This window comes from Pogona vitticeps, chromosome 2, assembly GCF_051106095.1.
Source record: "Pogona vitticeps strain Pit_001003342236 chromosome 2, PviZW2.1, whole genome shotgun sequence".
NCBI classification, from domain to species: Eukaryota; Metazoa; Chordata; class Lepidosauria; order Squamata; family Agamidae; genus Pogona; species Pogona vitticeps.
Window position 1 is genome coordinate 127,685,485 of NC_135784.1, and position 14,997 is coordinate 127,700,481.

The 14,997-nt window shown below is 40.8% G+C and overlaps 1 long non-coding RNA gene across 1 annotated transcript in view; it reads left to right on the forward strand.

Moving 5' to 3' along the window:
• Positions 1 to 2,015: 2,015 nt before the first annotated feature.
• LOC140704149 (uncharacterized) overlaps positions 2,016 to 14,997 on the forward strand; it is a 32,320-nt gene continuing 19,338 nt past the window's right edge. The window contains exon 1 of the long non-coding RNA XR_012083275.2: positions 2,016 to 6,113. This is a non-coding gene — a long non-coding RNA (uncharacterized LOC140704149). The remainder of the gene's footprint in view (positions 6,114 to 14,997) is intronic.

A 14,997-nucleotide genomic window follows, 5' to 3' on the forward strand; every position in this document is an offset into this window, starting at 1 on the left:
CTAAAACTGGAAACTGCTAAGGAAGAAACTGAAGGGTTGATTTTTGTTGCTCAAGGAACAGGCACTCCAACTAACATGATGAAAGCTAAGATCCAAGGAATTAGTGCTAACAGCAAATAATTCTGCCAAGAAAAAGATGAAATGGTGTCACACCTCATCTACGAATGTCCAAAGATTCTACACACAGATTACAAAATTAGACATGATACAGTGGAAAAGTTAGTGCACCAGTCATTATTCAAAAAATATAACTTGCCAGCCTCCAAACACCTGTGGAAACATCAGGTAGAGAAGGTGTCAGAAAATTTTGTTGAAATGACTTCCTCATTTTCTGACACCTTCTCTACCTGATGTTATATGGCTAACCAGTTGAAGTTTATTCGGGAAATTATATATAACCCAGAAAGGTTAAATTGGTGGAAAATGGATTAATCAGAACTACAGGTTGATATTGAAAAACATCGATTTGGTATAATTAAACAACATAAAATAAGTGAAATTAATAACCCCCTTTTAAAGGCTATGTCAAACATGTGGTAGAAGTATAAAAAGAATTTATGTCCGCCTCACTCTCCATTAGGATTAGTGACCAAAATGGAGAATTTTCCTGCCAATAAGAAAATTTATTTAGAATTATTTAAAGAAAAAAAGTGATTAGATTAAAAGACTGGTTGGATAAAATGAGATCGAAAGACCAAATGAAATAAATCCTTCAAAATAAGAATATATCATGGTTGAATTATATGCAATTGAAGAGTGGAGATGCCTAAGCATTTTCCACCATTACCTATGATACTATTTGTTGAGTGTATCTCCTATTTTATGTTTACTCTGATCATCGCTTGGCTTGTACCCATGTTTTGTTGTTGTCCGTTTATATGCCAATAAAGGTTTCCAAATCGGAATTGGAATTATATGCAATTAGAAAGATGGATTAATGATTGGGTAAAGAAGTACAACAAAGGTGGAGAATATACAAAGTATGAACAATTTCTATTATCATATGAAGATATTCAGATGACTGACTCAGTGTAGGGTGTAGTGAGTAAAATTTATAGATTCTTGCTAGATCTAGAAGAACAGACTGAGAATGAAAGATTGAAGTTAGTGTGGGAACAAGACTTAGGAAAAAAAATGATGAAGAATGGATGAAGATGTGGAAAATGAAGGTTTTACAATTTATGTCAGTGAGAATAAAAGATTTTTTTCAAATTGGGCTTAAGATGGTATTTGACCGATAAAATTGAATAAAATTAACGCTAGTTATGTGAATATCTGTTGGAAATGTGAGAAGGAAATTGGTACATACTTTCATATGTGGTGGGAGTGTGAAAAAGTACAAAGATTTTTAAAACTAATATTTAAAGAATTAAATGACATATTTGAAAAAGATATAGAATTTAATCCTGAGATAGCTCTCTTATCAATATTTGAGAATGTGGAATATGATATGACAACTAGAGAGTTGATTACCAATTTATTAACAGCAGCCAGATTAATAATAGCTAGGAACTGGAAATCAAAATTGGAATTTCAAATGGAAGAATAGTATAATGAAATATGGAACATTGCTATAAATGATAAGTTAACATGTAATTTAAAGGTTAAGAAAGGAGAGATGAAAAATAATAAATTTTATGATATGTGGGGCAGATTTTGGAATATGTGCTAACAAGAGGAAAAGAGAAAGCTCCAAATCAGGAATCAATGCAATTCTGGAGAAGAGGACAATAACAGAAGAAGAAGAATATAGATGGAGGAAGAAGAAGACTACTGCAAGAGGTCCTGATTATGGTGGTGGGGAACACAGTTGGTTTGTATTTTGGTTTATGTTTACGTTGTAGTTCATTTGATGATGATGATAATAATAATAATAATAATAATAATAATAATAATAATAATAACAATAACAATAACAATAACAATAACAATAACAATAACAATAACAATAACAATAACAATAACAATAACAACAATAACAATAATAATAATAATAATAATAATAGAATTAAAAAGAAAGAAGAAAATGAGGAAGTCAAGATCTTGTAAGATTTCCAGATCCAAACGGATAGACACTTTGAACATAACAATCCAGACATAGTTGTAATAGAAATGTCTGGATCACTGACACTGCAATTACAGGGGATGCCAGAGTTGAAAATAAAGAATTGGAAAAACTAACAAAATACAGAGATTCGGAAATTGAAACATTTCACTTGTGGGGAACTGATCTCCCAACCCCTGGCTCTGCAACAAGATACCAAACTCACTGGACTATGTTAAAAATTAATACAGAGAAACAAGAAGAAAATGTCTATACAGTTAATAACAAAATACATATAACCACAGTCCCTCAGAAATGATAGCAAAGACTAATGCATTTATTTTTTGCTTTCTAAACCGGAGTTTAAGTGCTAATGTAATGAAACATTAATATTATATGACAAAAACTACAGCAAAAGTATATAATGCCTCTCTGGAGTGCCTTTCTGGTTTCTATTTTCTAAAATGGACCTGAGCTCCTATTGTCTCAGAGCATGTGCAGAAGGGGTCCTTGGGGAGAGTTTGTATTTTAGACTTTACCCCACCTTATAAAAAAAGTAGCATCTTTAATTACTGCATGAGCAATTAATTTAAACAGATATCTTAGTACTTCTCTTAGTCTTACTATGTGGAGGGGATGGCCATGTTCTTTGGTGCACTTACTTTGTTGGCTGCATTCATTTATATATGTCCCTGTCAACACAAACATTTCTTCATTTTAATTTTCAGCCTGTTCTACAGTTGGGACTCCTGGTAGTACATAAAAAGTCACTCCCTGATTTTGCCAGTAAGATATAAAATGTGTTTTTCCTGCTGGACACAGTATTTGCTGGATCACCAAGTCACTAAGGAGCAGATTTAACCCCTGTGAATCCCTCGTGGCAGAAAGGAGACATTACTGGTTTGATATTGGAGGGTGGTCCACAAAATACTATCAACTGGGCAAGCATAGAAAGGATATTTTCTGCACTTTCAACTTACCAATAACAGAGCTGACTGACAGTAGAAGAAATTGCCACACAGAAATATCTTTAGAAAGCATAATTCAGTTCTCACACAGGCTTACCTACTCAAACAATTCATGTGTCTGAAAATCCTTTAATTTCAACAAAGTCTGAGGACCACCTATCCAGCAGTGCCGCTAAGATGCAAATTTCTTTAAATGGAATAATAGAGAGTTTATCATGTTGTCTATGTCACAATCCCAACTCCTAGCAATGGTCTGCAGAGCCAGCTTAGATATGAAAGGAAACACACTAATGGACCCCAGAGGAGCTTCAACAAGCAGGAGCAAAGAGCATCAGCTGCATGGGTATTGTTGCTTCATTCTCCTCGCAAGGCAGAACAACTCACACTCGTGCTGGATCTCACAGTCAACTACTACAAGAGCTAAGGGGAGAGTTTCTTTGGGAAGGGACTGATCCATCACCCTCTGGCAGCCCCTGAAGGTCAGGAAAAAAGAGGAGGCCCTTATAGGTGCCAGGTACCATAGATGGCTTTGGACCGGTATTATAGTTAAGCACTCCAGTCATCATACATCACCATAACAGGTTTGACTATTCTGAATTTGTGTGCTGGAGGAGCAAGACTGTGATGGCAACCCTACCTCTGGCCCATGGTGTTTAATAAATTGTGTGTACCTATTTGTGTACATGTATATTGGTTCTATAAATATGAACAGGAACTGCCAAATCTAATCTGTAAAAAAGAGGAAGTATTGCCAACTAAATGGCAGAGGAATTTAGGTGTGTAGGGATCACACAGTCTAGTTAGTAGCTGTGTGTAGCACAGAAATGGGACCTCCTGCCATGCATCCTCTTCAATCACTGGGTCATTCAAAGAGCTTTTATACCCAAGAACAGATGGAGAAACAGTTGGTTCATTCTCGACCTTGTGATATACTTGCTACCATGTTTTCCTGAAAATAAGAGAGAGTCTTATATTAATTTTTGCTCCAAAATATATATTAGGGCTTATTTTCAGAGGATGTTTTATTTTACAGTCGTGTCATCCTCTTCTGGTTGCTACACAATGCTGCACAATGGTGGAGGGTGGGGTTTCACTTGACTGGAGCTTATCTTTGGGGTAGGGCTTACATTATGGGCATCCTGAAAAATCATACTAGGGCTTATTTTCAGGTTAGGTCTTATTTTTGGGGAAACAGGGTAGTTTCGATAAGATAGTGCTCACCGATTTTAGTAGCATTTTGGAATTGATGTCCGTTCACTTCGGCTGATGCACATCAGTGCAATGTGATGCAGAAGACATTCTATGGCTGTACTGTGGACGGGGAGTTTGATGGTCTCATTGACATTTATGGGGGATTTTCATATTTGTCTGAAGCAGGTTCCCCCCCCCCCCGCATGACCATTTTGTAACAATTCCATCTTGTTTTTTAAAAAAGATGTTTATAGCATTTTTTGCCCAACAAATGAACAGAAGCCTCCTAGTAGGGTGTTTACAAAAGGATGATTAAAAAGCCATCAAGGAAAGGATGTTGTAAGACACATTAATGAAAAGCAGTTTGACTGGCCAAAAATGATCAGTAAGCCACCTTCAAATTAGATCCTAGGATGGGGTGCGGCATCCCAAAGGGGCCAAGGGCCATTTTTCAAGGCCATACCCTGAGAGATGGGGCTAAAGGGGTGTCGCCAAAGAGGATAGTTTGTTTGTTGTTTGTTTTTTATGTATTTGTGAGAAGGGCATTATCTCCAGCAGGCCATCCACCTCATCCCTTTGAACCTACCCCCAATAGGCTACCTAGAGACCCTAAGAGTGGAATGGCCTGAGGATGCAGAAAAGGTGGGAGCAGGCATGCCGATGAGGGCCAAGGACAGGAGGAGAAGGCAAGATCAACACTGGTGTGAAATGGCAGGAACCAGGCTTGAAAGGAGGGGAAATGGGGGGTTGTTTGTTGCCTTCATTAGGAATGGGTTGGGAGAGCTAGTCTGAGGCTTGGGGGAAGCCTCTCCCATCTTCTTTGCCCTGGGTCTCTGCCCATCGAGAACTCATGGACCAGGGAATCGGCCAGCTTTGCCTGGGTAGAAGATAACGGGGGGGGGGGGGGTGTTGCAATGGCAATCCAGGCACCTAGCCAAAGCATGGCCTGGGAGGCCCCCACCAACACAAAAGAGATGCTGGAGGTGGAAGAAACACCAGCAACAGCTACACCAGTTGGCCCAGGAGCTGAATGAGCTGCTAGGGCAAGGGGGGGGGGGGCTTTATTGACCCAACACTAATGGCCCTTGCTGAGGGCCGTTAGGTGATTGGAGTCAGTGCTGGGAATGTGCCCCCGCCCTGAACTGCAACCATTGATGGGCCAGTGTTTTCAGTTGGGCAACGAGCCAGTGAAGGACACTCATGGGATGAGGGACTCAAGGCTCTTGACCTGATTCTGTACCCCATTTCCCTGCCTAAATAAAAGCTGCTATGGACAGAAGAACTGAATCTCCAGAGTTCGTGGAGCATCTGGTCGAGGAGACCCACCGGACCACTCTGTAGGGTGACAATAGTCACAGTATTAATGTTTTAATATTTTTAATGCAGTGGTTATGGAATGTAAAGTTTGCTAGAGAGAGTTCTTCATTAACTAAAACATAGGTTTAACTGGAATAACTGAAAATAATAACTGAAAAAGCCTCTTTCCACCCTTTCAGTAGCATGGGCATGTGGGACCCAGGAGTGCTTCCCCCCTCACCCCCAAAGAGTAGAATGCACACAAGAGATTTTGAGCAATTTCCCCCAAAATACTTTTTAAACCTGCTCTGGGAATAGGGGAGGCTGGCTGAGCTTTTAAATTCCTTGCCCAGGAACTCTATAGCAACACTGTTTATAAGCAAGAGGCGTGTATGGTTGGGTTTTTTTCTCTCCCTCCCTGCACTGCACCTCACCTTTGAAATGAAAGAGACAGAAAACCATCAAACTTGCTGTGCGCTGACCTGTGCAATCTTAAGACTGACACATGGCTATTTTCTTAAAGGACATTCTACAGCCTTCTCAAAGAGAGAGCTTCATCCAGTTGACACAGATGCCAACAGCCATGGCCATCTCCTTGAAGAACCCGCTGAAAGGTAAGATTGCTTACTGCCATGCAGGACTTGCTCTTTCACATCATTCTCATGGACTTAGTCACCCACTGTCAGGGAAACATTCATGGTGAGTGTTTTTTTTCTCCTTTCCACTGACAGCAGCACCCTGGGCTGTGGCATCTGGGGGGGGGGAGGAGTCCTCATTCCTTTTCTTTGGATACCTTGTGAGTTGCTTCTCCCTCCTACACCGTTGCCCCTTCTGCCGAGTCATCAGAACTCCCTTTGCTGAATGCCTCCCAAGCCCTTGGGCCCGGGGTTGGCCTGATCCTGTAGGGCTGGCCATTGGGTCCTCTCCAACAGGAAGGGCTATGGAAGGATTCCTGTTGGGGTGTGGATCCTGCTTGAGCAACAACAAGATCTCCCTGGCTCAGCTTTGCTCCTTGCATTCTTCAATGCTGACGATTTAGTTTGGCCCCTCTGTTCTGCCTTGACTCCTGGCTCGCCTCTGACAAGCCGCCTACTGCTCAGCTGTGACGGGCAGCATCTGGACCAAGGGGGATGATTGCAGAAGAGCATGTGTTAGGAAGGAGCCCTGCCTCCCCCATTTCATAGAAAGAAGGAAGTAATTCCACAGCATGGGGTAGTTTTTACCATTGATACAGAAAGCTGTGGATGCTTCGGCGTGTTACAGGGAGAAGCACACATCTCCTTTCCCACTCAAAAGCAGATGGCTGTTAGGCTCCCCCCCTCTCTCGTCTCATTTTCATAGCCCCCATCTGAGTGGCCTGCTGCAAAAACAGACCGGTTAAGCTCCATTTTGGTTCATTCAGGCAGCAAATGCGCTGGTTGCCGCCCAGGTGGCGGAGGTTACAATAACACTGTCTGCAGCCCTTGGGTGTGGTGGCTGTAGGCTGCGGAAGCATTGCCTCTGCCTGAGGGAGTGGATGCTCTTCAAAGCCAGCAAAGCTATTAGCTTTTGCTTAAGAGTGGCCTCATTTTATGGCCCTTGTTTGTGAGATGTTCCCTCGAGATAGGGCCGGGCAGGATGATGGCTGCTACTTCCTCACAAAAGTCCGTGGAACCGTTGCTCTGAGAGCTGGAGGAGAGGAATAAGAAGACTTCCTGGTCTGAGACTGATGGATCAAGCTGTATGCTGTTAAAAGCTTGGCGTTCTGCCCAAGGAGGCATAGAAAACAGATGTTGGTTGGGGATGCAGTCCAACGGATAAGCTACGTGCACGTGCTGCCAGTGCTGATGTCAACTTCTCTCTCACTCTGAAAGGTCCAAGGCATTTGGCTTGTGGCCTGCTGTGGAGGCTGTGTGAGTTGAGAGATTCCCACTTAACCTAAGTGGGCCATGCTACTACAAACACGGAGGATTCGGATGCCAGAGCCAGGGTTGGCTGAGCAGGGATCTTTACAAAGCCTCTGGAAATCATGTCACGTTACTGATCCCATTTCATCCTCCAAGAAGCCTCTGTAGTAGATTAGGACATTGACGGCTCATGATTGGGTCAAGGGGGGGAGACCTGCAATATTTCAGATTGAGGTACTCGCCCTTGATGGTTCCAGATACTACCTCTCAGTGGCGAACGTGGCTTATGTCCCTCCACTGAACTTCAAAGCTGAGTTGAGACAGGAACCATGGTTTCTAGGCAGAGGTTGAAGAAGTTCCTGGTTTGGAATAATAGCCCTGGTGCTAATGAGGGATTCTTAGTTCAAAATGGGAACTTTCCCAAACATCTCCAAAAGCTGTGAAGCACCAAAAAAAGCTTCTATCAGAATCCTGCTTTCATCCTATGTGCTGAACGTGCCTCCATTTCCAATTTTTGAAGTGAACATAAGTTTTTAGCACCACTAAGGGTGAAGGCTGATATATTAAAAAGCATTGAGAGAATATCCCTCGGCCACCGAGTGAATATGTCTTCCTTCCGGCTTCACAACTGAAATGATACAACCATGTTCTCTGTGCTTCCCCACTGTTTTTGTGATGTTTATTAGTAAAATATTATTAGTTTTATCAGCTGTTGGCTGAAATCTTGTTGCTTAGAGAAGTAAATCACAGCTACAGTAGGCAGGGCCAGATGTAGACCTTGGGGGTCTGGGGCACTTCAGGTTTGGAGTGGCCCTTATACACAGGAATTAAAATACACTGCAAACCACCAAATTTACACGTCAAAGGTCATTTATTGCATGTCACCTGAACTTATACGTACCATATTTCCCCAAAAATAAGACGGGGTCTTATATTAATTTTTGCCAAAAATTCATTAGGGCTTATTTTCAGGGGATGTTTTATTTTGTTCATGTACAACCATCTACATTTATTCAAAGACAGTCCTGTCATCTTCTTCTGGTTGCTGCACAATGGTGGAGGGCAGGGTTTCACTTAACTAGGGCTTATTTTTGGGGTAAGGCTTATATTACGAGCATCCTGAAAAATCATACTAGGGCTTATTTTCAGGTTAGGTCTTATTTTCAGGGAAACAGGGTACATAGAAAGATTAAATGAATTATGTCTCTGAAGCAAATATATGTATACATTTAAATATATGCCAGCAAAACTCCAAGTAGATTTTTAGGTAAGATCAACCACAAAGAACATAGTTCTGGTGCTATGTACTCTTTAGTTTCGATGGATAACAATGGCTAACTCAACAATTTCCCCAACTAAATTAAACTCTGAACCTGTCAATGCAAAAGTTTTAAGTTTATCTAAGCTAAGTGCAGTCAGCTTTAGCAACCTACAGCTTGTAAGCATCACACTAAAATATCTACAGAAAGTGTTTCTTCAGTTGGCATCTGAAAAATCTTAAATTAACTCCTCAAACTGTAGAGGAACACTGATCTCAACATCCTGTAGGCACAGAACACTTATACTTTCATGGTCATTATGGTTCTCAGATAAGTGCCAATTTGCTGAATGATCTCTCTCCTGAACAACTAGTTCAACCATCATGCTCAAATATATTCTAAGAGCTACATTAATATATTCACGAAGGCTTTCACGGCTGGGATCTAATGGTTGTTGTGGGTTTTTCGGGCTCTTTGGCCATGTTCTGAAGGTTGTTCTTCCTAACGTTTCGCCAGTCTCTGTGGCCGGCATCTTCAGAGGACAGCATTTTGTGCTCTGATGAGTGCTGTCCTCTGAAGATGCCGGCCACAGAGACTGGTGAAACATTAAGAAGAACAACCTCCAGAAGACGGCCAAAGAGCCCGAAAAACCCACAACAACCAGCTACATTAATTCCTGTAAAGGTATCAGCAAGTCCTTCATCATGGAGTAAATCCACCTGTTGGTGAGACATGATCTGAGTTTGGGAAAGACTGCAAACTGGACAATTTTGGCTATGAATGCCTTACTGAAATCATGGGGAAACCAGTGATAAGTCTCTCAGCTTCAGTTCTTATCTCTGCATTAAGCAGATAGCATAAGTTAAGTTTGTACCTGTCATACACTGACTGGTATGCTATCCTGTGTTATTTTAAGAGACAACTGATCTAAAATGATATTGAAAGTTCCACATCTGGATTCTTCTCTTGAGGAAAGGGCCACTTCCTCTGAGACTGATGTTGGATTCACATCATAAAATTTGTTTCTATTTCTTGGCATCCCTGTAGTTGCTTTGTAGTCTATGCTGCCACAGAGGTTCCTGGCGTCCAGTTCCAACTCGTCATACCTATCCTGAAGTAATTTCAGAAACTTATCCAGAGAATAAATTAGGTCTACCACTTTCTTCAGGTCAACTTCATCTCCTTGAATAACTTTTTGTGTGTGTGTGGTTGAACTGTTCCAGAATTAGGTTCCAGAGCTTGGCCATCAGAGCAGTTTCAAGACAACTCATTTTACCTGCCAATGTTTGAGCTTCATGTCTTGCTTCAGGTGTTTGCTCGAAGTCACATTCAGTATCTCTGAGGGCAATCTGAATGCAGTTGTATCCATTTACAAGGGCTTCAGTAGCATCAGCTCTGTCTGACAGGTACTTCATATAGTACTCTTTTATTCCCTTCCAAATATTTTATTAGATTTGCTCATCTGTGAGTTGATGCACAAAAAAAGATGCACAACCTTTGTATTAAGCCAAAATAACTAATAGCTTCCACACAGCAAGAGGCAGCTTTAGATTCCATGAGTGAGCAGCACAAGGGATGAAAACTGGGTTCTTACTCTTAAGTCTAGCTTACATTCCTGTGTAGTGACTGGACATATTGATTACATTGTCACAGGACTGCTATCCACAATCTTCAAAATTAATACTTTCTTTTTCTAGATGTCTAACAGAGATGTAGCCAGAACATCAGCCTTGTGAGTCTGTAGGAAAGTTAAAAACCTTTCTAATGGCTTCCCACAAGCAACACATCACACAATGACTGTTAGCTGTTCAACGTGAGCAAGGTCTGGTGCTGAATCTATGGAAATTGAGATGTCATTGGCAGTTTTCAGTTCTGCCACAATATAATTCTTAACATATTTTGCCATCAGCAGAACAATTTCTTTATAGATGGTTGGTGATAAGCATGACTGCTTACTACTTCCAGGATTGCCAAATTATTTAAGGTGACCCATCAGAAATGGAGCAAACTGTGCAATCGGTTCCATGATTCCTAAAAAAAATTCCATCATGCTTGAATCCTATGATATTTTCACTACCCCTAAATGGCAGGCCTCTCTCAGCTAAAAAAATTGTCACAGTTACAACACAGTGCAATAGATCTGTCCAGTATTTCTTGTTTTCCTGCACTTGTTTTTCCTGTCAATATGAGAAGTTTCCCTATATTGAAAATTGAACTTGAGCACACAATCTCTATGGCCTTGGCTTGTTCATCAATTTTCTTTTTTCTCTCTGCTTTTTTCTAGTCATTAAACCTTGCTGGAAAACCTGTCACGTGGTCTGGACATCAAAGTACGATAAAAAACAATTAAAAGCACCCTTCAATAGGCTGTACAGGAGCTACTTTCTGAAATGTTGCTCAGCATTGTCATGAGTAGTGTAAACCATGGAATTCTTGAAATAATGATAATGCCTATCCAGTTTTTGCCTTGACCCAAATGATAATATCATCAAGATTCTGGATAGGAATCAGGGTTGTTTTTGTTTTGACAGATCACAGCTGCTTTCTACAAAAAAGATACATCTTTTTCTATGTCAGGAAACTATGTGGCTGAGTCTGGATCACATGATGGCATTTCATTGTCCATGTCTGAAGTATCTGCAGGATGTGATGAATCATAACCTTCCATATTTTGATTTGATGTTACTCTCATTTTCTGATGTGTACTTGAGTGATCTGGAACTGGTTCTTCATCATTAGTTTCTGTTTTCATTGTAGAAGTAGAGAAAAGTTCTGTAAGGAATTTTGTCTTTGCCAATACACCAACATTTCTTCCATTCCTTTCTTTGGAAACTTTTCTCTTGGCAGTCCTAGGCAGCTGAATTTTTCATGGCATACTGAGTCTCCTGTGTGAGGTCATGCACTCATGCACACAGACAATCATAGGCTACCTGCCTCAAGGCCTAAGTGCTCTATGTGTGGTTCACTTGAGCCACCAAAATCCATTTAAAAGTGATGCAGTATACCCTGAGCTGGATTAAGACCTTTAGAAACCATTCGCGTTGTAAAGATTATGAAGCCCTCTAGGAATATAACATGCAGTGGGTCCCACAGATTGTGAAAAAACTATAGAACATACACATTATATGCATGAAAATATGGTAGTTTAATTGTATAGCATGTCACAAAATCATACTGTATGTACAATCAAATTACTGGCTTCCAGCCAAATTATCCACTTTCACACTTCGATTAATGTAGACAGATTTTGTCACAATCTGTAAACTCAAAAGTTCAAACAAGAGCTTAAATGGTAGCTGTTATTTCTTTGGCTTGCATACATAATACAGAGGCCATGGGTCCAAATTATAAGCAACTCTTATAATTCTTAATTCCACACAACCTCCCAAAATACCGAAGAAGAATTAAAACAAGTGATGATGATCATGACTGATCATTTCACTCAAAGCATGAGTTTTCTTACACTTTTTAGTTTTTACTGGTCATACTCAATTACTTTAGGTAGGAAAGTGCTTTTCTTGTCTCTTGAAGAGGGAGGGAGGGAGGGAGTACAGGAGAGACCCAAGGGTGAGAGATGGATAGATGTGATTTGCTAAGGAAGGTGCTCCATTTGCACCATGGTCCATGGTAAATCCAGCACTGGAAAAAAAACTGTGGTGCCCATTCCCTTGTTGATGCCCTAAGCACATGCTTATTTTGCTTAATGTTTAATCCAGAGCTGAGCAGGGAGTGAATGGGCACAGGAAAAGCCCTTCTGAAAAGGGAAGATTCCCTAAAGCAGAAGGATGAAATTGCAATGAACTTTCTTCAAAGCCCTCTTCTTCCTGTGGACCAGAGTCACTGGTGCGGTGCCTTTGCCCTGAGAAAGAAAGAGACTCTCACCCAGTTTTCAAAAGACCATATATTTGCTCTCCTTGGCTGAAGCAAAGATATGGAGCAGATCTCCAGTTCCTCCCAGCTAAGTCGAAGGAAACAGGACATCTGCTCCAGATCTTTGCTTCAGCTGAGGAGAGCAAATATTTAGTCTTTTTCCTTTTGCAAACTTTGTAGAGGCCTCCCCTTCTCTTGAGGCCCTAAACTCGTGCTTATTTTTGCTTAATGGTTAATTCAGGCACTTTTACAGATGATTGCAGGCAAAGTATTGTTTCCAATATAAAAGTTAATAAAATTAAATATTTCTAACTATATTTTTGTATTGAAGGGGCCTCTTCTGGCAGGGGTCCCCGGGGCAATTTCCCCCTTATAAATCCAGCACTGGAAAAGTGGGCTCACTCAATCTCCACTACCTTAATGGAGTGGAGATAAGTACCATTCACAACGCTACAGGATGCAAGGGAAAATCCCAGAAGCTGACTCTTTTTTCATCTGTTAACTGCTTCTTACCCAAACACAAAGCAATTGTCAGGGCTATTTTTCAACAAGTGTGAATGGTAATGAGAGGAAGAGTGTGTCATGTAGACCATCTACAGGATGCCATTGGTTTTGACAACATTCAGCCTTTCCTTGTTATGTATCTCTTGGCATCCTTTTTCTTCCTGGAAATGCATACAATGGAGAAACATGCACATCCTTTAGCCTCTTGGTTAAACTAATGATGCCATTCCCACTCTGCAGAATGCAAACTAGAAAGCTATGTTCCAGTTTCCAAAAACTTTCTTTGAGTTAGGTAAGCTGAGGAGGAAAAGCTGTACTGGACCAAAAGCTCTACAGACATGTCGTGTGCATGTTTTTCCAAAAGATGTCCCTTTGCTTTTTGAAATAAAAAAAGAGGAAGAGGTTGGAGTGAGCAAAGAATGTCACTTGAAACCAAGGTAAAAATCATCCATAGTATGTGAAAGAAAGATAGGGAAGTAAAACAGGGTCAAAAATCAAGTCATTTGAAATGTGATACTGGCACAGATAATAAAGACAGCCAGAAAATCAGAAGAGTGGGTGCTTGACCAAGTGAAGCCTGAAGCATCCCTCCAGCAAAAAATAAGTAACCTGAACCTATCCTACCATGAACATTTCTGGGAAATGCAGAAGTGACCAGAAGACAAAGAGGAAGATCTAACATGAGATGGGTTGACTCAGTAAAGGAACCATAGCTGTTAGCTTGTAAGATTTGAGCAGAACTTAATGGAAAATACAATATTGCTAGGAATGCGAGGGGGGGCAGTAGACTGAACAAAGGTATGGAGGGATGTTTGAGAATTTCCATTTCTTCATTGCCACCATTAAAGTCATGTAGTTCTTCTCTAGTCATGAATTTTGTCTTAATGTTGAACTATAATCCTGCTTTTGAACTACTTGTTTCACCTTCACCATTAGTCATTTCAAGTCACTGCTTGAAATGACACCAATAATACAGTGTCATCTGCATATCTTAAATTACTGATGTTGTCTTCGTCCCTGTTCACTCCTCCTTCATCTGAATCCAATCCGTCTTTCTGTATGATTTACTCTGTGTATAGATTGAACAGATAAAATGCACCCTTGTCTGACATATTTGCCTATGGAGAAACCATTGTCTTTCTCCATAGTCTGTGCCAACACCGGCCTCTTCTCCAAAGTAGAAATCACACACTAGGACAGTGCAATGTCTTCTTCCATTTTGATTTTAATGTACAAGAACATGACATCTAAAGTGCAAGGCTTTCTGGAGAAATTTGGCCATGAATGACTGATAAGCAGTGGTGGCTGCAGATGAAAACTGATACAATATTTGTAGCTATGTTTGCTTGAACCTCTAAATCACTGGTTCTTAACCTTGGGTTACTCAGGAGTTTTGTACTGCAACTCCCAGAAGCCTTCACCACCAACTGCGCTGGCTGGGGTTTCTGGGAGTTGCAGTTCAAAAACATCCGAGTAACAAAGGTTAAGAACCACTGCTCTAAATGATACTTCAGAAAGCATGGTGGCTTTTGTTCTGTGGCATGTGCAGGCATCTTCTTTGGCTATGTTTTCTCGGGAGCATTGTGATCTATGGATGAGTTCATACTTCTTTAGTGTCAGCCATGGCAATTGCAAAAATGACCCACATTTCTAGTCACATCACTTTGATACCTGGAGGACCAGACTGGAGTCCAAAGAGGACCCACAGAAAAGAGAAGTAGCTCCATTGAGTGAAGAATGTTTCCATAGCTGACTGAATAGAGTGCAGTGGATGTGACGGGAAGAGGCACAAGACCCAAATAGGACATGCCCAGGGGTGACTGCTAAGGTGCTGGATTCTTAGGGGCATTATCCTGACATGTTTTAGGAGCAAAGTAAGAGAAAAGGAGGTGAAGGCAAATGTCATATTTCAAGAACAGTGAAGGGGTAGTGCTATTTCTGCCACAAATGTACATTTTCTATCTTGTATGACCTTCAAA